The sequence below is a fragment of the Leptonychotes weddellii genome, chromosome 8, assembly GCF_054177405.1.
Source record: "Leptonychotes weddellii isolate Sample4059 chromosome 8, ASM5417740v2, whole genome shotgun sequence".
Classification (NCBI taxonomy): Eukaryota; Metazoa; Chordata; class Mammalia; order Carnivora; family Phocidae; genus Leptonychotes; species Leptonychotes weddellii.
Genome location: NC_138376.1, coordinates 113015573 through 113036430, shown reverse-complemented (window position 1 = coordinate 113036430; position 20858 = coordinate 113015573). Strand labels below are relative to the sequence as shown.

At 38.0% G+C, this 20858-nt stretch overlaps 1 protein-coding gene across 4 annotated transcripts in view; it reads right to left on the bottom strand.

The window, feature by feature from the left end:
- Nucleotides 1–20858, bottom strand: part of GRM1 (glutamate metabotropic receptor 1) — a 377107-nt gene that overhangs the window by 65603 nt on the left and 290646 nt on the right. The window lies entirely within an intron of this gene.

Genomic DNA, 20858 nt, shown 5'->3' with positions numbered 1-20858 from the left:
TATAATGGTTTCATAACATATGAAACAAACTCCATAGAGGTGTAAATAAAGAACTTTCAAATATTGCAAGGAAATCCTTAAGGAGCAGTGAAAATAACTCATTCCCTCTTGGTTCACAGAGACTTATATTAAAAGTCTCCCTATATCACAGTACTGAAAAGGTGTTTTTTATATCCTCTATGACAATTCACAGTCTAGAATAACTCAGTTTGTGTATTACCTAAACCCTGCTATTTTCTTTTGATGATTTCACTAATTTTATCAACTCTAGGGCCCCAAAAACCCAGATTAGAAAGAACTAGTTAGTAAGAATCTCTCCTTATATATGGTTGACAGTATAGAAATACTTGGATCAGATTTGCTGATTATTAGAAACTCAGGTAAATTGTTACTTGATGGAAAAGTCATACTACACATTTAACTCTTACCCATGAATTTCAAAAACCCTGCAATCATTTCTACCTATGTCACAGTGATCAAAAGTTCCCCAATTGCCAAGCAAGTTTCCCAAGAAGAGTATCAAGTTAGATATGAGCTCCATATCAGAAGTCTAAGCTTTAGGACTTATGTATGGATAAGAAATTCAGAACCCAATTGGATTTGTTGAAAACAGACAATAGGTTTGAAAAACAAAATAGATTTGGAACACATCACTGGCATAATTCAGGGATTTTGTACTTTTTCCAGAAATTTGCTTCTCCCTATGGTGGGCTTTCCCTCCCCTCTCCCCCAACCTCCACCCCTGACCAATAGTGCTATGTATGCTCCAGGTGCTAGAAGCTGGGAAAGGTCATGAGTTCAGCCATTGATGGGGTTGAGAACAGCAAGGGGCTCCTTGCACCCCCAGTCAGCTGACCTCTTCCTTCCATCCTAGAGAGTCCACTGGACACTAAGTTTCCTGCTACAAAGTAGCAGAGAAGTGAGAGAAGGTTGGAGTGTTTGGAAGAAATGGTAAAGAGCTTTGACTTTGATGTTGAGCTTGAGATGAAAGAGGACATTTCTAAAAAGTTATTTTTTTAAGGATTTATTTCTTTATTTGAGAGACAGAGAGCATGAGTGGGAGAGGCAGAGAGATAGGGAAAGAGAATCCCAAGCAGACTCCAAGTTGAGTATGGAGCCAGAGGTGGGGCTTAATCTTACAAGCCTGAGGTCACGACCTGAGCCCAAACCAAGAGACACATGCTTAACTGACTACACCACCCAGTCATCCCTAAAAAGTTATTTTTAAAAGCTTAACAATTTAAATATATTTTCTAAAGATTTTATTTATTTATTTATTTATTTATTTATTTATTTATTTATTTGTGTGTGTGTGTGAGAGAGAGAGCACAAGCAGAGGGAGAGGCAGGCTCCCCGCTGAGCAAGGAGCCTGGGGCTTGATCCCAGGACAGTGGGATCATGACTTGAGCCGAAGGCAGATGCTTAACCAACTGAGCCAACCAGCCGTCCTCACTTGTCTTTTTTTACATTATAAATTTTATATCATGCATAACCAACCCTTATATGTTATAGGTATGTTGTTTTCCTAAAATTTCAATTTTATCTTAGATTAAAAAAAATCTTTTTTCTTATTTGTTTCCCTCTCTTACCCACATCTAAACACTACATTGTCATTCTGATATTATTCCCACTCTACTAATTATTTTATTTTACAATTCTGCTTTATTTAAAATTTCTTGATGTTTTGATCAGAAAAAACAGGGCTTAATACATACATTCTGTTACAAGGCAGGCTCCATCACCTGCTTGGGGTTAAATACAAGTAAATCTATCAGATATTTATTCTGTGTTATCGTATCCCTAACACTGTGTGAATACATAATGGCATGCTATGGGGTACAAAAAGTTAATAAACTGATATTCATACCCAAAGAAGTTTATAGTCTAGATGAGGTGATGGGACATATTCACATGATTCAATTAGGTAACATGACCTGAGAGTATATAATATAACAACAAGATAGGCTGAAATAATGATATGCTCAATTGTGAGACACAGAAAGTGACAGGAAAGGGAAGTCCATGCTATAAAAAAATGTGAATGTGCTAATTGTGAACTTCAGATTCACACAGGAAGAGAGTGCAGAGGGCCCTGCAGCCTTGCTCTCAGTGGAGGGATTTTCAGAAGAGGACCTGATCCTGGCAGAATCTAGACACCTACATGACTGGATTTCAAGGAATTGCCAGGAATTTTCCAACAGCTATCTTGGAATATTTGATAGGAAGTTCTCACCCCAGAGCCCACTTAGAACCATGTCCCACCCTGCCTGTAGGGGTTGTACCAGCCCAGAGAGAACCCACCAGCAGAGGAAGAATCAACCTCTATAGAATAAGACAATATTGTGTTTTTATACTTAATATTTTTTTCTAGCTGGGAACAAATGGATAGTGAACAAGAAACAATGGGAAAGGTATTGTATAAACGAAGAGAGACTAGTTTACTCTTTTGCATGTGTATGTGCCTGTATAGTTTAAAATCTTATTAATAAATTCAGAAACCTGGGGCACCTGGGTGGCTCAGTCATTAAGCGTCTGCCTTCGGCCCAGGTCATGATCCCAGGGTCCTGGGATCGAGCCCCGCATCGGGCTCCCTGCTCAGTGGGAAGCCTGCTTCTCCCTCTCCCACTCCCCCTGCTTGTGTTCCCTCTCTCACTGTGTCTCTCTCTGTCAAATAAAGAAATAAAATCTTTAAAAATAAATAAATAAATTCAGAAACCTGTCAGAAGCAGGAGATGTAATTAACTATTACCTGGAAAAGTCCTTTAAATTCCCCATGCTGAAGAGACAGACAGCATTGGGCGCCTGGGTGGCTCAGTCGTTAAGCGTCTGCCTTCGGCTCAGGTCATGATCCCAGGGTCCTGGGATCGAGCCCCACATCGGGCTCCCTGCTTGGCGGGAAGCCTGCTTCTCCCTCTCCCACTCCCCCTGCTTGTGTTCCCTCTCTCGCTGTGTCTCTATCAAATAAATAAATAAAATCTTTAAAAAAAAAAAAGAGAGAGACAGCATGAATTTCCATCTCTAGTGTGTTGCTTACTAGTTATGGAGCTGGGAGCAAGGTCAGTTTCTTAATACCCTTTTCATAAGATTTGAAGGGAGGTAAGCAGAGTATAAGTACGTAGATTTCAGTTTGTCCCATTTTCTCTTAAAAGAAAGCTTTCTAACCTCAAACATGTTTAGTTTTGAAAATGATTTTGAGCTTGTGGTAAGTGGCAGTAAAAAAAATATAATCTGGGCAACAACTGCCCTTGAAGGATGGCCGTAAAGTCAGCTGGTTTGTTGAAAAGTAGGCCTTCAGCATCTGTGATGACTTGGAAATCAGAAAAGATCATAGAAGTAGAGTGGAGACAGCACACTGTCCAGTTAACATTTCAGAGAAATAAACATTTCTTCACTTCTTAAATATTCCTTAGATCACTACAGTATTTATTGTGATGGTAGATTTTATGAGAGCTAGTTGTCTTCTCCATGGGGGTCTCTTATCCACTTTCTGTAGTTGTGTATCAGCCTTGACAAATGATCACAGTTATCAGCTTAAAATAATACCCACTTCTTATCACACAGTTCTGTAGGTCAGAGGGCTCAGTATAGCATGGCTCAGTTGGGTCTTGTGTAGCATCTCATAAGAATCTGGGGATGAATCCTTACCAAGCTCATTTAGGTTGCTGGCTGAATTCTGTTCTTTGTAGCTGTAGGACTGGGGTCCTTGTTTCTCTGCTACCTGTCAGCAGTTATTCCTATAAGATTTCTACATACTTTTTCACACAGTCCATATGGCCACTCTGACAAAGATGGGTAGAGTCCCTCTCATGCTTTAAATCTCTCCAACTTATCCTTTTGCCACATTTTTCTGTTTTTAAGGCTCATGTGGTTTAGATTGGGTCCACCTGGATAATCCAAAAAAAAAAAAATCCCCTTATTTTTAAGGCCCTTTAACCTTAATTATCTCTGCAAAATATCTTCGCCATGCAACATAACATTCAAAGGTTGCAGAGATTCGGACATTTGCAGGGGGCCATTCTGCCTACCACAAAAAGTTAAAAGCTATTATTCCTTATCTATTTTCAGAGCATATTGTCTTCCTAAAAAAACACTCTTATTTCAGTTAAATGATCTTGGTTACCCATGCCATCTAATAGGCTTGGAATGTAATCTCTCAGAGAGTAGTTCCTGGCACTTAACAGACACTGATTTGCCTCAAATATGTGCTTATTTATTTTGGATTCTCACCTAACACAAGTGACAAGTGTTTCTCCCCATCCCTGTTATGGTTCTCAGTTGTAGGATCTATTTTCTAGATTACCAAATAGGAAAAAAAAAAGTATTTCTTATTGATAACTATGCTTCATTAAACCTAAATATTTTTCTGTATGTATTATTTGGGACAATGATTAGGAAAGGAATTAGAAATGAATTGTACTACATTTCCTGATAATGTGGGCAAACATAGATGCTACATCTTCTGGTGTCATCGGTAGGATCAGCTGGTAGGAGAGACTCTGGTTTCCTGATGAGGGACTGGTCCTGTCATTGAGGATGTGTGGCTCCCAGGAAGGAGTTAAGCTCCTCCTCATATGGGTGCAAATAATGGCTGCAATGGCTGTGAATGAATCCAAAGAAACCAGAGACAAAAGCCTAAGTCCTGAGGAGCTGATTCTTGTATCCATGTTTTATTACTGGTCATATTTTTTTTACCCAGTTCAAGAAAATAATCACTGATTCATTCTTTATCTTTCCAATATTTATTCCCTTTAAGTCTAGAAAGACACAATGGGGAAAAGTCAGATCACACATTCTTATTATAAAATTCTTGTTCTTCAGGCAGATTTTCTCTTCCCCTCTTTGGCTCACTTCTCCTTCAACCATTTCACTGCTAATTAGGATTTCTAACAAGAATGAACAGAAGTAAAGAAGAAAATGCACAGGTTCATCTGACCCTAATTACTGGTGTGAAGTTTGGGGAATGAGAAGGTGAAAACCAATGACCAGAAAGTTGGACTCTTTCATCATCCTTGCTAAATGCCAGTGACAGTCATTGATAAACTGAGTGGCCCCATTCTCAACCTATGGATTACCTTTAATATAAACATCTGGGCATAATTACAATCCAAATTATTTTGTAAGATGATGAAGCTGGACTCAGAAACATTTACTACTTTGTGCATAGCCACACAATACAAATACCATGTAAATCTTCTCAAACCATGTCTAGAAAGTTGACCCTATTTTTTTCCTGGGTATATATGGAGATGTCAAAGCCGGAATTTGTTACTGAGTTACAGTTGCATTGAATAAGAATCGATATGAATAAGCTAAGACCAGAATGAATATCTGCTATTCTCTCTCATACATGCTTCCCACCAGCTGATGTCTGGCTAGGTGTGGAAAAGTCCTAGGGAAAGTGGGCATGCTGTACTGCAGTGGTTTTGTGTCTGGAAAGCACCAGATGTGTCATTACCTGCATCTTCACATGCTGTTATTGTGCCATGATACCTTGTTTCCCACTAATAAATCACCATAAGCTTGAGGTCTTTGTCTTGACAACCTTATTTTCTCTCAGCCCAAGACTATTCCGTGGTCCTGGTGAGAAATGACCAGACCTCATCCTTGCTTGAATTCCTGTATACAGAATTCCTCTTCATTTGAAAGGCTTTTTCCCTTTGAAATTCAGCCAAAATTTAATGGGAAAACTTATCCATTATGCAGTCTTATTCTTAAAGCAAATATGAGTCTCTGGTTATGGAAATCTTGTAGGTACTATCTGCCTTCAGTTAGGAATAATTTAGAAATTGAATAAAAAATCCCTTCCATTGACTGACATTTTGAAGATTAAATCTGAAGCCTCTTGAACTTCATTATAGCTTCATGATTATTATAAGGCTTCAAAACTTGACTGTGGCTTTGAAATTCAGCCAGGAATGTATCAATGGTGTTAAAACTTGTATTTATGTAATGCCCTTTCTTCCAGCTGGTGGTTTAAAGCACCTAGCACATTATTTCGGTCTATCTCCATGACATGCATATAAGTTGTTAGGTAGAAGGTCTCACTATTTCTACTTTATAAGGAGGATCCCTAAGGGTCAAGGAAGTGACAGAAAAATACAAAAAACACATAATTCTCTAGTAGATATTTCTAAGCTCTGAATCCCTCTCTGGGAAAGTTGCTTTCATTACTGAGCTTCCTCTTACTTGTATTACATGGTGTTAGCTATGCATTCAACCCTCAACTTCTGCTTCAGCCTGGTGCCCAACTCCTGTGGTCCATTTCTCTTCATTTGCCCACCTACTTGATTTCCATCAATAAACCTCTTTCTACTCCAAGCCCCGGAACATCACTATTCATCTTTAAAGTATGTGAGACTCTCCCAGGGTGCTCTGGGTCTCAATAATGGTGATGTTTTTTTAGTGGATTTATGATACAGCCCAGGAATCTTCATTTTAGCAGATACCTTGAAAGGGTCTAACGCTGACAGTAGTTGAGAAAAGTGCCTCACAATCAATCCTGATGTGGAGTGGAAAAGCTGGAAAGATTTTTAGAATCGTGAGTCTATTATTAACTACAGTCTAGTAGATTCCAGGCCACCTATCTTATCTAGCTTGAGTTCCTGAGAAGTAAAACCTAAGGCAGAGATTCTTTTGCTAATGATTTATTGAGTTGTGTTCTCAAGAGAAAGAGAGGGAGGGAATCAGGATAGGGTTGGGTAATAAGTTAGCAGTTTCTCAGTTGGAGAGAAATTTCAGTCTGATCCCACAAGTATTCTCTGGAATACAGATTGGCCACAGAATTAGCAAGGGAGGCAGTTTTTGAAATTTAGAGTCAGTCAGTCATTTGGCCAAGTGCTTCTGGGGGGCAGAGGAAGCGGTGGGGAGGTGCAGCCTTCCTGATGAGGCATTTCCAGGTTGTCTGAGAGCAAGTCTTCATAGGAGGAGGTAGCTGGAGGTTGTTATCAGCATATCAGGGCTATGAGTATTCTGGCTGGGAAAGGTGATCTGGGTAGGGCACCAATAGTATCTGCTACATCCCTCAACTCAACAAGAATCATCTTTATTCCTCCTAGTCTTGAGCTCATGGGTTTATCATTTGCTCAATGCAATACTTAACTCTCTATAATTCTGTCTGAGTACCTTCCCTAGCAGCTTCTATGATACCACAGTTGCTTAAAGACTTGTTCTTCACAATCCCCTTCCTAGAGAGAGAAGTCCTGCCTTGGAACCAGCCCATTAAAAGGGCACCATCTCTGGCCACTGTTAGTTTGCAGATGTCTACATGGCTCTTCCATGACTTCTTGTTTCCAAGGCCCCGACATGGGTTCTCCCTTTTCTGCTTAAGTTATTTGCCTATCCCTGTCTCTAGTTCCAAGAAGGACTTTCATGTTGCAGAACTCCAAGGGTACTATTATCATTGCCTTCTCTGAGAATGGCACCTTCCAGAGATGTGTAATATGGCAACCCAGGCAGTACTCCTTGGGAACAGTGTTTTGCCTCCATACTAGACTTCAGCAGAATCTGGCAGCCCATTTCCCAGTCTTGCCTTCTCCCAGTCTTTCATTTCCCAGGTTCTGCCTGGTGGTACTAGAAAGCTAGGAATGGTTTTACTTCACTATGCCTGTTGTCTTCTACCATGTTTCCTCCTTTCATAAGAATTTACCAAAGGTTATAAAATCATAAGAGGCCATCAAATGTTATTATACACTCCATTTATATGGCAAACTAATAATGAAACTGAATCCTTCAATAAAATTACTTCATTTGGTAGAGATGTTGCTAAAAGGTTCATAAAACAAAGTAAATAAATGAGCTAAACTAAATTAGAAAGTAAAGGATAGAGATATTAAGCTAGCTTCCCAGACCCTGGGATTACTGCCTGCATATGACTTGGCCTTCTCATAGAACTTGGGGTCTGCGTGTTGCAGCAGAAATTCAGATAGCACTGCTTCCAACAATTTTCCTTCCAGAAAATTCCTATTCTAAAGAGACAGCACAGTGATGTGCTTGGTAAATCAGACTTATATTTTTAAAATTTATTTACAAGAAAATTCACATAAGTGAAGCAATTATAACTATTTGAACATACTATAATAAATATCATTATTTAATTTAAAACTAATGAGGCAACTGACAGGAATACAAAATTCACAATAAAGAGAAGGGTTTACTCTAGTAACCAAAGCAAACAACGGGTGTAATTTGCATCTATCAAAGTGACAAATTTTACAAAATGGTAGTATGTAGTGTTGGTCAAGATATGGTAAAATGAACACTCAAATATGCAGCCGGTGGTAGAATGAACGGTATAGTTTTTTTGAAGGACAGTTTTTTCAAGATACATCAAGAGTCTAAGGAAACATCTTGATTGAGTAATTTTACTGAAGATTTATATTAAGAAAATGATCTGATATACAATGATACAAATATGTGTGTACAAACAGGAAAAATAGAAACTTTCCATATTCCTAACCCTCTACAGAGCAAATATGAGATAAATGCTAGCATATATATTTTTATATACTGTACTTTTTAAAGCAGTTTCAGAATCACAGCAAAATTGAGAGAAAGGTACACAGATTTCCCATATACTCCCTGCCCCCATCAATGCACAGCCTTCCCTACAATCAACATTCCCCACCAGGGTGGTATATTTGTTATAATTTATGAACCTACACTGACCTATTATTATCATCCAAAGTCCATAGTTTACATTAGAACTCACTCTTAGTGGTGTACAATCTATGGGTTTGGACAAATGTTTAATGACCTATATCTATCATTATAGTATCATACAGAGTGTTTTCACTTCCTTGAAAAGCTTCTGTGCTGTGTTTATTCATCCCTCCACCCCCGAGCCCCTGGCAACCACTGATCTTTTTATTGTCCCTATAGTTTTCCTTTTCCAGAATGTCATAGTTGGAATCACACAGTGTGTAGCCTTTACATACAGGCTTCCTTCATTTAGTAAGATGCATTTAAGTGTCCTGCATGTCTTTTCACATCTTAATAGTTATTTCCTTTTACCACTGAATAATATACTGTTGTCTAGATGTACCATAGTTTCTTTATCCAATTGCTGGTATATTTTTACCATGGAAGAGAAGGGTCCCATTTTATTGGGCTCTGTCAGGTATGCTATAAGTTGACTTTCTCAATGGTGATATAATCTGAACTCAAAGTTTGGAGGTTTGGAGATCAGGAAAGTTTGGAAAAGATGCAGCATGGTTGAAATTACTTGGGTCTAACAAGGTCAGATAGAACAAGGCTTCTGCTGGGCCTATCCCAAGCTGTGTAATCCTGAATTTTGTTTAAGATCCAAACTCCAACTAACTATAGAGAAACATTAACTTTGTTTGCCTGTTTAAGTTCACCTATCTTCCTCACGACCTCATGAGTGTCATTGGGTTAGAATAAGACTCCTGAGCTTATGCATATTGAAAATAGTCACTGAGGACTGGACAACCATCTAGGAAAATAAGGCCTAAAAAGGAGTGATGGTGCCTGAAAGAAGCCTGAGCTGCCTGTACTGAAAGCCTGCTGGGACTCCCTTTGCCTTATTACTTTGTGACTCGCTATTTGAAGTTCAATAAGTAATAGGTAGTATTATTGGTATCTTTTTTAGCCAAGTTATTATAAAGGCTTAGGTTTTTACTGTTTCCTCCACACTATGTATTTGTACCTCTGTCAATATTGCTATGCAGGAAGCCTCTTCTTGCTTTCTTTACTCAGTGTCTCACACCTGCTTAACAGCAGTCTGTGTCCAACCTCCTGCATGAAGCCTGCCTGGAATTTTACAGTGATTGATTCCCTTTTTAAATTCTCATCCTTAGAGTTGGGTCACACACAGTTTGACTGTTTAAAATATTACAAGCAGCACAGAGTCCAACATATGGAATGTGCACCATGGACGGCTGAGTGATTTTCAAAATGAGAATGCAGTCACTACAATATTAAATTCTTATTCTGTTAAATACGTAAGCTTGCATTATCTTTAAAATTTTATTTTAAAAGGTATTATAAATTCCTATTATTCCAGGTACTAACATCTTCCTCCCTTCAGACAACTGGATGGGTATGAGCCTTGAACAGCTCTCTTCCTACAACACTCAGTTCACAAGCTTAGGAAGAGAATCTTGGTTCTATCTTTTAAGAGATTTGAAGAAATTTCTCACTTACTGCTTCAGACTGAAATAATTGCCTGAACTTCCCAACCTTCATTTTTTCCATTTATACACAGCTTATTTTATTTCTACAGATTTTAAGAGCTCCTAATTTGACTAATGTATTAAATAGACCATCTATATTACAGTTTATATTCAATAATCTCAAGTAATAGCTTATAGTCATCACATCAGGTTTCTTTTTTAATGTTCTCAAGTGTACTCTAGTCACCATCAATAATAATCAAGCCTCAGTTAGGTCGTGATCCTTCTCCTGAGCTGTCAGTCATTCACTATGATAAACATTGAGATAATGCAGAAGACAATTGTCTAAATAACTCTTATTACTGCATGGAAACAAGTAAGGTGTGTTTCCATTGCAGGTGGAGTCTATTCTGACAATATGATGGCGGCTTTGCAATTGGCAGTAGAAATAGGGGATGTGTTGTGGTGGATTTCTGGCAGCACAATGGCCCCCAGCTCTCCTTACTCTTCATATACAAGCTAATCCGGGCTTCTAAAACTTGTATCTCCATCACATTCAAGGAAGCCAGGGGCAATGGAAACTCACCAATAAACCACAGTATCCCTTGGTACACAAAACAAGCTTTTCCCCCTGGAACTAAAATAACTTGAAAAAAATACACCAGTGTATTTTTATGCTGTTCCAGTCTATATGAGCAGTTGCAGACATACCTGGTGATTCTGATTCAGCAGTTATGGAGGAAAGCGAAATCATTGCTGCCTTCACTTTATAGTCTGTGAACTTTCAGGGGGCACAACTGAAAAATCAATGCCGAATGTTCTTGAGAAGATGTTTTTAATGGGTTTCCTGTTGACCTCACCACTAGAAGCAGCTGTCATATTTGATCAATGTGACAGTGTCATGCTGATCAATCTCTTCTCTGGTTTATCCTTCCCAAATATTTCTGAGCATATACAGGGTGAATATATAAGCCTTGGTTCCAGTGCTCATTTCTCAGCAAACTAATCTCTACATGGGCTTTTTTTTTTCTTAAGACAGAGAGAAAGAGAGAGAGAATGCTGGCAGGGAGGGGCAGAGGGAGAGAGAAAAAGTGTAATCCAGGCTCTATGCTCAGCACAGAGCCTGATGCGGGGTCTGATCTCAGGATTCTGAGATCTTGACCTAAGCTGAAATCAAGAGTCAGATGCTTAACCACCTGAGCCACCCAGGTGACCCTCTACATTGGCTTTCTTATCCCTAGGTAAGGGTGGAATTCATCTCCACTGTTGCCTTTTTGTTCCTAGTTATGAAAGAAATCAGCAAAGGGGGACTAATGCCATGTTTCTAACCTCATCCAGAGTACTGTGACAACTCAGCATGCCTTGTGTTAATGAGAAGGAGGCTTCCCCTTTTTATGTTAAGTTCATTTGAAGAATGCTGCAGAATATCAGGCTTCAAAATAGTATAGTACTTTGAATGCACACATGTATCTATTTAACCCAAAGCATGTGCAAGCACGTACACGTGCATGCACACACACATACACACACATGGTCAGAAAGAGTTCTACTATCACTCAATTTTACACCTGAAGCCAGGATTATCCTCAAATTACACAGGCTTTGGGATAAATCTAACACATCAGCCTAGACTTTTCCTACTTTCCTGATGAGTTTCATTCCTTCAATCCAGCCTTGGTTATGACTAACCTTGTCCATTATATCTGCTGTCTCAATTTTGAACCTTAGTGGGTGTCAAGCCTTCTGTGTTCTCCCTTCTCTCTAGAGGTGGATACTTGTTTATATGTTTTTGAGAATCAGATACATTAAGGGGTGGTCAGGCACATGTATCTCATCTAAATTCCAAGTCCTAATGAAAACTAATTGGCTTTATTACACTAGAAAAAAGTCCACTTTGGGTACAAATATGAACAAGAGATAAGTGTAGACAGAACATCATGTTAAACACATTTGTGTTTGTCTCATATACCCTCATCTAAGAATAACTAGACGCCATGAGGGAAAAGTCTTGATATGTTGCCCAATTACTTCAGTAGAACTGAATCCCATGATTGAGGCATCATCCAAAAATGGTGTAACACCTGGCATCCTAGAAAGCAAAATTCCCATAAAACACTAAAAAAGTCCCACAGTCAACAGAAATATTGGCCCAGCGATGCTACATTCCATATGTTCCTCAAATGCATTTTTTTGATAAGTGTGATTTGATAAGATTGAGCAAGGTCAGTTTGCAAAGACCTGACCCCAATAGTCTAGGTTAGCAGTCCAGGTTAACTACAGGCACAGAGAGCTCCTTGTGGTACATTAAGAGCCTCCTCTAAGTTTGTTCTTATCCTGTGACTTCCAAACTGTTATTACCAACCAAGACTGTATGCCTGCCTCAAGGGCTCTTGTTTAATTAGATTCTTAAGTTAACCTCTGTGATTATTTCCCCCAGAAGAGAAAGTACACTCCCAGTTAAGCGCACGGACAATTGTGTCCAGAAGGATTAACCCTGGAGTAGTCTGGGAACTCAGATAAAACCTTAGTAAATCAGTTCATAGTTTCTTGTGACTAGGTCAGTCTGAGGGTCGTAGAATCTAGTATATTGATTCTTAGTGGTGTGTTTCTTTCCAAATAATTTTTGTCTGTTGTCTTTTAACTTTCCCTATGTACTAATGAATAGAACACCTATATGAAAGAGCCATGCAAAATATTCTGCCTCTATATCAACATGTTCCATGTGAAATAAATCATGGTGACCTCACCATGTGATGAAATATGTAGAAGTTCTCTCTGTAATAAGATTATATAATCTACAAGCAAGGGCATATTTTATTTTGCACACACAAACATTAATGTGGTGGCAAATACCACATCTTTCCATGAACCTGCTGAATAAAATATCACTGTTGGATTACAACTAAGCGAGAGACAGAGCAACATAATACTTAAGAATGAGAACTCTGGAGTCATACCAGCTGGGTGTCAGTCTAGTTACCACCACTATCCAGCTGTGTGATCTTGGACAAGTCATTCAACCCACTAGTCTCTGGATTTTTTGTGAGTAAGCTGGATATGGTAATATCACTGATTTCATAAGGCATGGTGAGGTGGGTAAGATAATATATGTAAAGCACCTGATTAAGTTCCTGTCACATAGCAAGCATTCAATCATGTTATCTCTGTATGTGATGCTGGGTCGGATTTGACATAATCCTGCCCATTTTTAAAACAAATAAAGTTTTTATTTTAGAAAACTTTTAAAGAAAAGTTGCAAATTTTTATCAGGGAGTTCTTATATACTCTGCACCTAGTTTCTCCTGTTGTGAACATTTCATATTGCTATGTTACATTTGCCACTATTAATGAGCCAAGATTGGTATATTATTATTAACTGAACACCATTATTTTTTTTCATATTTCATCAGTTCTCCTTTATCTGTTCCAGGATCCCAGTCAGGATACCACATTACATTCATTTATATCATCTCCTTAGGCTCCTCTCAGTTGTGACAATTCTTGAACTTCCCTTATTTCTGATGACCTTGACAGGTTTTAGAACTTCTGGTCAGATATTTTGTAGAAGGTTCCTAAAGTTGAGTTTGGTGATGTATTTCTCATAGTCAGACTGGGATTGTAGGTTTTGGGAGAAAGACCACAGAGGTGTAGTGTCTTTCTCAACACAACATATTAAGAGAACACCCTATCAATTTATTACTGATGATGTTAACATTGATCACCTGGCTAAGATAGTGTTCACCAGGTCTCTCTTTTTATACCCCTTTTAATGCTGTGCTCTTTGGAAGCAAGTCACTAAGTGTATCCCACACTTAAGGGATGGGGAATTATTCTCCGCCTTCTTGAGGGCAGGGCATAGTTTTCTTGGAATTCTTCTGTATAGATTTGTCTCTTCTCCCCCATTTATTTTTTTTTTAATTTAATAATTTATGTATGTGAACATGGACTTGTGAGTATTTATATTTTATATTCTGGGTTATAATTCAATACTATATCGCTTATTTTGTTGCTTAAATTGTTCAGCTTTGGGAAAGACCTTTGGGCTTTGGTAGTCTTTCAGTTGACTCTGGTGTCCCTTTAACATATATCTTGTTTTGTTTTTTAAGCACTTCCTTACTTTCTGGCACTGCAAGATGCTCTACACTCATCTTGTACATTTCCTGCCCCAGCCCTACAATTTTTTATATTTCTCCGAAGAAGTCCTGATCCTTTTTATTAGAGAATGGTATTACAAACCAAGACCTGGGCACTGGGTATGTTTGTTGCTATTTGGGTATTTTTGCTTCAGCCCACTGATCTGGGAAATATATGTATACCAGTCCACATTTAAATATATTCATATATAATTATTTCTATATAAACTTATCAATATCTGTACTAAGCTATACTTAAATTCATGCTAATGCCTCCAACTTGATTCCAGTACCACATGGTTTATTCCAGTTTCCCCCTTTACTTGTCTCTAACTTCCCACTCCAACTGTGATAAACTTGGCTTCTACCATCTGCCATGCATTTATTTATTTGTTCAACCTTGGTGCATGTACAGCTATTTCAGAATGTTAACCCATACTCCATGAGAAACAACTTAGCCAACTAGAGTATATTGCTTATATTCCATTTCTGAATATAATTTTAATAGATTCAGATCAGCCCTGTGACCTCTCAAGGAAGTCCTTCTTATTGAATCTATATTTGGCATTCTTATTTCTATAAATATGCCCTTTACAACCTGAGCAGAGCAGTTGACATCCAAGCACATTTGCATAAAGTCTGCACCCTGTATTTGTTTTATCAACAGATTCTGCTAAGAATTCTTTTCCTATATGCGCCTGACAACATTAATCTTAAAAACTACTCTTTCAATTTCTGTGACACATATTGACTAAAGTCTCACTAGCCATGAGTTCTTATTGGGGCCTTAGGAATTCCAAATTTGATTCTTTCAAGAAATGCTGTTGGGAGACACCACATAAAAAGCAATATGCCACTCAAGAAATCCCAACAGTTGCAACATTGGGATAGATAGTGTTGTGATCTACATGGGCTGTTGTCTACTTAAAATATCAACATAAAATATCAACTAATAGCGACCCAGGAAGATGAACCTTAAATTAAAATCCATAATAGATCTCATTCTTAGGTGGTACAGGCATGGTAATAAACCTTATGACCTGTATTTAAACCCCAGAGTCTGTTTAGAACATGATACGCTTCTATTCTAGGCTTCCAATTTACCACTTGGCATATGAATTCTAAGGAAAAGGCTGAAGGATATGAAATTCTTTAATATATCCCAAAGTATACTTTTTTATGTATGGTATTGTGTCAACTTGTAGATACTAATTGTATTAATAAGAAGTCAATTATGAAAGTGGAATTAAGATGCCAATGCCATATAATTATATGGTATTGTTTCTGTAATAAATAAGACTCTATATTGCCTACCAGAAAATGCTATGTTAGATCCTAATTAAATAGGTCAGAGATCAGTAAAATATTTACAAATAGCTCTTGTATTTCTGCAAAATCCTCTCTAACCTATTAGCTCAGTCTAAACATGGCAACATAAAACTAGAGGTACTTTAAAAAGGATAAACCATTGACAGGAACTCAAAATGGACCATAATAATATTAAATGATGGAACTCTCTTGCATATGTAAAAGAAAGCATGTTTCCTATCACCCACAAGTAAGTAGAAGTGGGGCTGTGAGAAGAGATACGCATTCTTAGAGCTTGATAGAGGCCCAGAGGAATAGGCAAGGATTCTGACCCAGCAGGTTGTTGAGAAGAGAGTTGGTGCCTGATGAATTTTAACAACACTTTAACTTCCCACAGTGGTTAAAGCAGCCAGCTCTCTGTAACATACTTTATCTCTATGATTACCTGCCAAATGCTTAATGCAAACCTGCAAAGATTAGTTACTCCAGGGGGAGTGGTTTATAACTTCATGACAGCGTTTTGTGCCACATCAATAATAAAGGCAAAGGAACATAGCAAGCTGCCCTTGTTTTCTCTGAACTATCCCTCTAGTTCAATGGAATGTTACTGACTGATCCTCAGCATCATTTAAACACAGCAGCAATTGTCCCCATTTGTTTTTCACATACACTATAATTTTTTGAACAAATTACCTAAAATGCAATTGTATTTTCAGGGAATTGAGGCTTTCCATATATTATCATCAATTTGCAGGGAGCCTGCTGTTCACATGTCATATAAGTGGGGGATTTCTCTCTTAACAATAGATTGTGATGGTGTATTTAGAAAAATGTCTGTAATGCTCACATATGTTAAAACCAGGTGGGTTTAAGCAATAGAAATCAACTAATAATAACAGTGATAATAACATAAGCTCGATTAAATGAACTTTCCTTTGTTCTCTTCTATCCTACATAGCAGTTAATTTACATTTTAATAAACTGAGCAAAAAATAATGAGGGGTCATATTTTGTGAATAGAGAAAAATTTTTAGGGAAAAAGGAAAATATAGAGTCAGAGCAAACAAAAATTCATAGATCCTAGACTTGAGCATGGACAAGCCTAGACAGTCATGAATCTCATCACGAATTCTCCCTAGAAAAGCATAAAGGAAATTTAGCAGCCCAGGTTTTCAAGAAAAACTGAGGGTACTTTCATCCTTTGAGGTCATTATTTTTAAAATAATCTGATTAATCTTCCTTCAGTTAATCTAATATTTGGGTCATTTAGAGGAATATGAGTTTTATTTTCTTAACAATAAAATAATACAGCCCTTTCTATTTTGATCTGAATTGAGACTGTATCAAATGATGTACTGAGTGTATAATGCTTTCAGACAGAGAGGCAGTGCAGAGTTATAAATGCCAAGAAATCAGAATATTTTATCTGGGACAGTTATGTTTACCATTGTTTCCCCCAATACTGCCTTGTTTTATGTTGAGATAGAATGCTGTTTTGTTTCTTTTTAGTTTGAAGTTAATGCTGAGGGTCTAAATTTGAAGAGGCAACATGAGTAGATTTATGCGTAGTGGTGGGATTGCTCTAATGAAATAGAACAGTCATCAACAAAAGTACTCTATTGCAGTTCAACATTCTCTCAATCTATATTCTCTATCCTCTCCCTTTGGGCATTCAAACTGGGACAATATTATTAAAAACTCAAAGAAAAATAAATATCAAACTGATTGTTTTTGCTAACAAATATCTTGTCTGTCAGGGGAGTTCTCCAGCAGTTGAATAAAGCTGATACTCACATGCATAGTGCCACTTGGCAGAAACCAGGTCCAGCTCTGGAAGGCCACTGCCTCTGTACTTACTAGCTGTGTGACCTTAAGTTCAGGACCCCTGGGATTTCAGTGGGACAGATAATGTACTTCCTTCCCAAATTTGATGCAACAAGAAGTAGACCCAGGGGCAAACAGATGAGGATAAAATATGTTTTATTAGTAAGGTGACTATATATATAGAAAACTCAAAATAATTTATTGAAAATTGGAATAAATTAATTTAGCAAGCTTATAGGCCAAAATACAACTGTCAAGAGTGTTTCTATATACTAGCAACAAATAACAAATTTTTTTTCAAATATACAAATTGTTGCAGCATAATAAAAATCAAATATCTAGGTTCTGCCCACTGCAAAACTACAAAATATTGCTGGGATGAATTTAGGAAGCTCTAAATAAATGAAAGCTTCTGGACATGCTCTAAATCATGATCTGGGCAGCAGTTACATGTATGTACTTACGTAAACATTTATTGATCTGTACAGTAAAGATTTCTGCATTTTGCCATATGCGAGTTATACTTCAATTAATTTTTTTTAGATTTTATTTTTAAGTAATCTCCACACCAAACATGGGGCTTGAACCTATGACCCTGAGATCAAGAGTCACACGCTCCACCAACTGAGCCAGCCAGGCACCCCTAAAATTTTTTTTCAAGTTACAACAAAACAAAACAAAATAAAAAACTAACTAACTGAAAAACAGATAATCACACTGGATTAAGGACATAGTTTAGATATGTGGCCAAGATAGACTTTTCACTACTTGATCTTAGAACGAGAGAGATTCATCTGTCTAGCCTACTGTCAGGGCTGCACAACGACAGCCCACATCTGCCCAAGGCCTCAGAACCAACCAGAACCTTTGAGGAGTGTCAAGTGATTGTCTCCAAATGAGAGAGCAAGGGGCGGAGCTGAGCATGCCCAGTTTTTTCTTAAAACAAATCACTCCTCTTTTCCCATTAGGTAAGTCAAAAGACCTGAGGTGCTACTTAATAAGGAGTCTCTTCAATGGAAGCATTAACTGAAGGGAAAGGGAAAGAAGAATTAATTGAAGGGAAAGAAGTCCCCAGTTGTGACTTAACTTTAGTCTTCACATGTGTAAAACAATAATCATAGAACCTATCTCATATAGTTGTGTAAAGAGTAGAAAGATAATCTATGTGCATGGCTTTGCCAAGTACCAGTAAATGTAGAATTGGAAAAGCAAAGCATAGAAATTTTAGAGGGGCAAGAGATCTTCAAAAAGATAATCTGATCCACTTGCATGGGATTTTTTTTTTTTAATTAGGAAACTGAGACCCAAGGAGGTCTAGACCCTTATCGAAGTTCCCTGCCTTGCTGGAAATGTACTGTTGACCTATTACAGCAGCACTGCGTCTGGGTTCCCAGGTGTTCATGTGCCTAGTCCAGAGTTCTTTCTGCCATACCACTCTACAGAATAGCCATCCTCGATTGGCAGCAGATAGAATCGCCAACAATTCCCGCCCGGCCGCCATGAATCCCCTGTTTTCAGAAGGTAGCAGTCACTTCCCACCCCGTGGAGGCCTTGTGTGCTGCCTCACTCAGGCAGCAATTTGTAGCCCTTGTTGTGATTTAGAGATAAGAACAAGATTACTGCTTAGAGTCAAGGCAGCTATTTTCACAATCCACTCTGAAGTAGTTAGGCAGGTATTCTTTTGAAGGTAAATAAACACAGTCAACTACAATTATTTGATTCTATTTATTCTATTAGAAAAGGTAATGATTTAATGATACCCTAGTGGTCTATAACAGTTAATGCACCACAGAAAACTGAATCATAAAATCCCCTTCTCACTAGAAACTCTGCGACTAGTGTTATGAAAAGGCATTAAAGCCCAGGGAACCACTGTTTTCACCTTCCCACAAAGTGATGATATTATTAGTTTGGATTCTCTATTCATTGGTCATGAAAATATAGGATTTGGGGGGAACAGGAAAACCTGTAACATATTCTGTTTGATCAGTGATAGATCCTTGCAACATTATCTGAGACAGTTGCTATGGCAAAGTAAATGGTCATGTAAAGTCCAGATGATTTTCTATGTTGCACCTTCCCAAATGCTAGTTCCTTCCAAGCTGGGGTAGTAGCTGGAGAGAGAGTTCTTCCTGATGGTGGCACCCCTTTCATGTGCAGACCCAGTAGACTTGCAGGGTAGGGAAGTGCATGTGCTTGTTTCACATTTACACAAACGCACAAGCTGTTTGTGTTTATTTTGGAAAGGCGTGTGAATTACAAATATTTCCTGAAAACATGTGCCTAGCCTCCTGGCTGGCTGTATGATGAATACTGACAGGATGAGCTTCTTTGTCATCGTTTGCTGTTAAAAGATTGGGTGTCAGTACTTCTACTCAGATAGATAGCTGTGCACATCTGGAAGGATCCTAGGGAGAAGCCCCAGACCAGCTTGACAATGATACTGGTACACAGCAGGATGCCCTCTCCTCAGCCACCCGAAAAGTGCCGCTTTTGTAGATTTCTATATCAGCACCCACACTGCCACTGAGTGTAAGAACAAGGATCAGGAGGGCATTTGGATACCACCACTCTTTCTTCATTTGTAAATGGCGAGATTCATGTCTATTTGGCAGGATTATCATGAACTCATTATTTGAATATTGTATAAACAATCCAAAAAATCGTAGCTAGTATTAATGTGTATAGTAACATTAGATAAATGTAAAATTAGTTAAAATTGACAAGAGCAGTCTACTGATTGTTTATTATACATACATGTATGCATATATACAAAGTACATGTATTTTATGTTACATGTATTTGTATGGGTAATACATGTATATATTACCCATAACATCAGTAAACAGATACAGTTAGAGGCCAGCGTGGCTCAAGAAACATGTCACCGTTTGACCAGTTTGTCTTGTTTACACCTGTGCTTCCAAAATCATTACTTCACTCTCAGAAGTGGCCCAGTATAGACAATAAATTATATGATCACCCTAAATAAGGATCAAAAGGAAAATATTGATTCCCAAAGAAATCCAAGAGCAATTACAGCCTCATTGCTTACCAATAACATGCCCACTAGACAACCACGGCTTAAAAAATTTGTACTGGCGACACCAACATAATTCTGAAAATACATAATAAATCTTTTTTTTTAATTTTATTTTGTTATGTTATGTTAATCACCATACATTACATCATTAGTTTTTGATGGAGTGTTCCATGATTCATTGTTTGCGTATAACACCCAGTGCTCCATTCAATATGTGCCCTCTTTAATACCCATCACCGGGCTAACCCATCCCCCCACTCACTCCCCCCTAGAACCCTCAGTTTGTTTCTCAGAGCCCATAGTCTCTCATGGTTTGTCTCCCCCTCTGATCCCCCCCCACTTCATTTTTCCCTTCCTACTATCTTCTTTTTTTTTTTTAAACATATAATATATTATTTGTTTCAGAGGTACCGGTCTGTG